The sequence below is a fragment of the Vigna unguiculata genome, chromosome 7, assembly GCF_037176805.1.
Source record: "Vigna unguiculata cultivar grain cowpea cultivar isolate G323 ecotype 2 chromosome 7, ASM3717680v1, whole genome shotgun sequence".
NCBI classification, from domain to species: domain Eukaryota; kingdom Viridiplantae; phylum Streptophyta; class Magnoliopsida; order Fabales; family Fabaceae; genus Vigna; species Vigna unguiculata.
The window spans coordinates 39,048,590-39,054,589 of record NC_140798.1 but is presented as its reverse complement, the minus strand read 5'-3'; positions in this window follow the sequence as shown (position 1 = coordinate 39,054,589).

Genomic DNA, 6,000 nt, shown 5'->3' with positions numbered 1-6,000 from the left:
TAAAATTATGTGTATATTTTAAATTAGATAATAATATACTGAAAATTAATAAAAAACAAATTAGGTATTTTTTTTATAAAGTAAATCATTTAATTTTAATAAATAGTACAATATAAAATTAAATATAATAAAGAAAAAAATTGTTAAGATCATTTTCATTTTTTTTGACATTATTTTTTATGTTTTTTCACGTGTTGTATTCATTTCTTATTTTTACCTAATTTCTTTTGTTACTAAAAAAAAGTTAAATAGAAACTCATTATTTTTGTCATCATCTTTTTCATATCTTCTCTTATTCTTAAAGGATAAAAATTTTCTCTTGTCTCACTAGTACAATACTTGTTTAATATTTAGCCCTATTTTTTTTTTTATCTCATTACCCTGTATATTCATTTTTTTATGAAAAGAGAAGAACAAATAATGTATTATGTGATTTTTTATAGATGATTTTTAAGTGTAACTTGATTATTATAATTATTTTTAGTAATTATGTCTTTCAATTTTTGATTAAATTATAATAAATTATTTTTTTAGTCTTAAACTTGTTTTATAGACAGGTATATTGATAAAGAGAATTAAAGAATAAATTTATTTTTTTAAAATTGATAAAAAAGAAGTGAAGATGAGAACAAAATCTTGTGATGACTTTTGAATTGATGTATGCATATTAGTAAAATGGAATATCAATATTTTGCAGATAATATAGTTATTTACATTGAAAAAGAAATAGTTAAAAAATGTAGTTATAATTCAATTATTTGATAAGTTCAAAAATATGAAAAAACGAACGATGACAATATTATTTAGATATATGTATTTTCTGTTATAATTATTACTATATTAAATTATGTATTAATTTTTCTTGAGTTAGTGACAAAAATCTTAAATATATAAATTGAGTATATTATTTTGACTTCTCAAAAATTTTGGCCAAGATCCACCAATATATATATATATATATATATATATATATATATATATATATATATATATATATATATATATATATATATATATATATATATATATATTAATATTATGCAGTTACGTGTTTATAGTAACTTTTTAAATTCAATAAAAAGTATTTTATATAACATATGAATCCATTCAAACATCATGGTTGGAACTCTAATAATAATTAAGAATTAAAGTTTAAGTTACCAATGCACTAAATAATGATGATAGAATATGTTGGTGGTCTTGAACCAAATAAAAGACGGAAAAAATCATGCGAAACTGGTTGGAAATGAACTTGGTTTTTGAATTAAAATGTATTTAATAATTATTAGTAAGAGAGTACAGCTGTATCATCGTTAAAATGGAACTTTAAATTTAGTTAAACTTAACAAAATTAATTTATAAGATAAATTTTACACCCATTTATATATTATAAAATTATTTTACATTTATATTTTCAATAATCGTGCGATCCTTTTCAATAAAATTAGTCAATATTATATATCTAAAATATTATTAAGGAAAATTTCGATCCATAAAAAAATTGTTTGAGAGGTTGCATATAGAGTTGTGCCTGTGGTGTTGAATAGAGAAGAAGAACAGAGGCTGTTGGTTACATAGTGACTTAGAAGATGAGAAAGTGAGAATGATGGGAATAAATTAATGGGGCTGCGCCATGGCATGGGTGTGTTGTGTCGTGGCATGGTGAACATGGTGAACATGGTGACTATTGAAGTGGGAGCATTACTTAACCTATGTACCCTGCACATGCCTTTTCATACTTATCTACCTAACATTGCTCAAAACAAAGAAAAGGATTTCCAATATGAACTAGATTTATTAATAATACTGCAAAAGTCAATCTGCAATCACTGTTCCATTGATAAAAGCTCATCATTCTTGTTTTTTGAATTTCCTTTTCTCAAAGTACAACTTTGTACAGTGTGATTGGGGTGTGGGGACTCATACAAGATTTAGTTACTCTTGTAAGAAGAAAAAAGTTAACAAGAATGTATTTTGATCTTTGGGGTGTGTTTAGTTGGAAAAATTTTATAGGTAATTGTTTTCATAAAATTTTGTAATATTTTTATGAAAAAATATTATTTAAACAAATGATTCTAAAAGAAATTAAAAGTAAATTGGAACCCTTATATTTAATATAAATTACTAAATAAATAATATATTAAAAAACTTGTAAATTCATTAATGTAAAATTTTAAATTGAAAATCATCTCATTCATCTTTTAACTAAAAAAGTTTATAACATAAATTTATAAGGTTTTATCGGTTAAATTGAATAAAATATATTAAGATATATTTTATTATAGGCCTCATGGTGAGTTAATTTGTCTCATACAAAATGAAATAAAAATGTTAATCCAATTCGATTTACTTTTGATGAGTTATAAATTTTATAATCAATTTTAGTGAGTTGATTTATTTAAATATGTTTTTACTTTCATTTTATTTTTTAGTTTATTTTACAGGATAATTAGAATGCATTAACTATGGTTATTATAAAAATAAATAGTATTTGAAAATTAAATAAATAATTTAAACATTCAAATATTACTGAATAATATTTCGGTGTTTAGAAAGATAAATTTGTTATCCTACACAAAAAATTTAGTTTTGCTGTGCTCTAAACCAAACGCTTAGTGTCTTCCTTTACTGAATAACTAATTGTACTATAAAATCCTTGATACTACTTGTCTTAATGAAATTGTAAGGTAAGGTTTGAATAATTTAATTTTCATATACTATTTTTTCTTAGTTTATTTTGCAACCAGAATGCATTACCTTTGGTTATTATAAAAATAGTATTTGAAAATTAAATAAATAATTTAAACATTCAAATACTACCGAATAATATTTCGATGTTTAGAAAGATAAATTTGTTATTCTACATAAAAAATAATTATAATAAAATATAAAAAATTAGTAAGTTGAGTTTAATCTAACTTAGACTATTATTGTATCAAAACAAACAACACAAGAAAAAAAAAAGCTAATATATTCAAAAGAAGATGAAAAATGTAATTGGATGAAATAAAATAACATACAAGAATATTAAATAAATATTTTACTACAAAAACAAATTTAGACAAAGAGGACATAAAACAATTCAAACAAAAATTTAAAGTTTTCTTAAGTTCTAGACCAGTTGCTCAATGCCTCCCCTTATGAATAATTGATTGTATGGTAAAATCCTTGATACTACTTGTTTTTATGAATTTGTATGGTAAGGTTTGCATCCCACTTATATATTATGAAATTGTCTTATCTTTAATCGATGTGGGGCTTCCAACACACCCCGTCACGCCCCAAGGTATATACATCTCGTGCGTAGGACTAGAAACTAATGGATGGTCTGTTAGCGGTTCAATAACGGGTAAAACATAATGTCCAAAAAATCTCATTTGGGTAGGTTTTTTAAAAAATTGGCTCTGATATCATGTTAAATATACATAAGCCATGAGAAGAAGAAATATGCAGAAGAGGTGTTTGATGAAAAACATGAAAGCTCTCTTTGAGTTATTTTTCATCAAACACATATTGTGCATATTTCTCCTTCTAATAACTTATGCATATCTAACACAGCTAAAGAAAACTGCATGCACTAAAAAAGATAGAGTTGTTCTACCAAACAAGGAAAATTTGAACTTACTATGACACGAGACTAATTGTATGATAGAATTCTTGAAACTAATTACTTTTATTATTTTGGATGTTTGGAAAAAAAAAGAAGGAAGGAAATCATTTTATTAAGAAGGAAGGTGATTGAGAATTGAAAATTAAATAAATTTCTGTAAGATTTTTGTAAAAAACCTCTGTTTTTTAAGAATAAGACTCCTTTTGAAACCTTTTAATTTTTTTTATAATATAAAATATGTTGTTAATAAAAAAGGTTCTCACATAAACTTAACAATTTCATATATAAATTGTGAAAAATAAAAAATGTTGGTTTGATTTGCGATATTTTTGTTATCAACCTTCTTCATGTCTCGTTGTCATTTCACTCGGCTGATATTTGTACGAAAGCATTATCTCCATCAGTTTTTCAAAGTTTTTGTACCAATGTGGAATAAAAAATATACATTCCCACTTTGAAGGGACTCATAACTAATATTCTGCTTTGCTTTTACTACTAGATTAGTTTTTATTGTTACTTTCATAACCTTTTATTTACCACTTAGTTCCTCAGTCCATTATACCACTTATATATATTTCTTTTCTTAGTAATAATAATAATAATAAGAATTGGCACGAGCATAATGGAACAGGCTTTCTGTTATTTTTGCGTTTATAACATATATAAAACGTTATTGATGATGGGAAGGAAGAAAAGAAGGGTGAAAAGAATGGTAACTGTAGGGAACAGGATTTTGGGATGGGAAGAAGAAAGATTAGGAACATTCAATTCTCTTGGTCACTGACAGATACACATGGTGTAATGCCCTTAGAACAATTTGCAAAACAATTTCGAAGAACAATAACATAACCAATTTTCTCTTTTCTTTTGTATAGAGACACAACAGAGGGGTCCATTAAAAGCAGTGTACGAACATTGCATAGATTGTTTGTTACACACACATCCCTACAGACTACAACCTAGTACGGCCCTATTAACCTAACTACTACTGCCTAACCTCTCATCCTTTCACACCTCACTTTCAAAACTATTCAACTCATAACTCCCCTCTCCTCTTCTCTGTTTCCTGCACCAATCCACTACCTTCAATATTAACACCCTAAAATAAAATCACATTCAAATTCTCCTCTCTCTCTCTCTCTCTCTCTCTCTCTCTTTTTTTTTCTCTTTCTAAACACCAGCATATCCTCTTCCGGCAAAAGTACAACATCCGACAAAATATTGTAAAAATATCAAAAGTTTAGTTTCTTAAATAAAATATTAAATATATTTAGAATTCATTTTGATATAAACTTAAATTAAATAAATTAAATAAATATAATTTTTTTGAAATTATTTTTTTTGGATTTATTAAAATTGTTCCAAACATTTAACTATAAGATGTGAAATTAACGTAAACAATTCAAATATTATTCAAAAATATATTTGATACGATAACAAAATTTAACAAGTTTTAAAAAGATTATATCTATTTATTTATAAAATTTGGGACCAAACTAACTATTTAAAAAATTATAATAAAATAAATTGTAACTTGTGTATAAATTTCAGAAAATGGAAACATGTTTTACCGAAAAAATATCAAAAATACTCTCATTTTCATTTTACCTAAGATTTGTTTTATAAAAAGAATGATAATTCGAGTCCATAATTCTTTTCGTATAATTTTATTTTTTTAATATATATACTATCCTTAAATTGTTTTCACGCAAATTTGATCGGTTGATTTTTAATTACATATAGTTTTGTTTAATATGTATTTTAGTTAACTATAATTTTCGACGTGATATAATGAAGTTTAGAAAATGATGTAACGAAATAGAGAAAACTAGATGATATGTTTGACTTTTGTTTTTAGAAGAGGGCAGACGACAACGGTTGCTGTGAGAACCAATAAATATATAAAGATTATCTTTTAAAAAAGTTTACTAAAAAGTAAAAATCTATTAAAAGGACTTCTTTAAAAAAGTCAAACATCTTTCTATTTATTTCCTTCATAATCTTTTTTTTTTCTTTTATGTTCCGCTTGAATCCAACATTTCTCCATCTTTTGAAGATTGGAGCAGTAAAAACAAGATTTTTGTAACAAATCGTACAATATATTCATAGTAATCTATACATATTTTGTCTCTTTTGCTAGAAATTAATTTTGATTTTCAATGCATACAAAATTTCAGGGTTTGCATGTGATTGTGATTTTTCTGTGTTCTGGATAAATTGTCATCTCTTGGTTGTCATGAAATTACAATATAATTTTAGTAGGATTTTGTTATATATAGAACAAGCTTAAGTAGATATAATCTCTTTTTATTTGAGTTTGTTTATTTTAAAAATTAACTTACCTTTACAATTTTGTGTCTTTCTGTTTTTTTTTTCTTATGTGATGATCT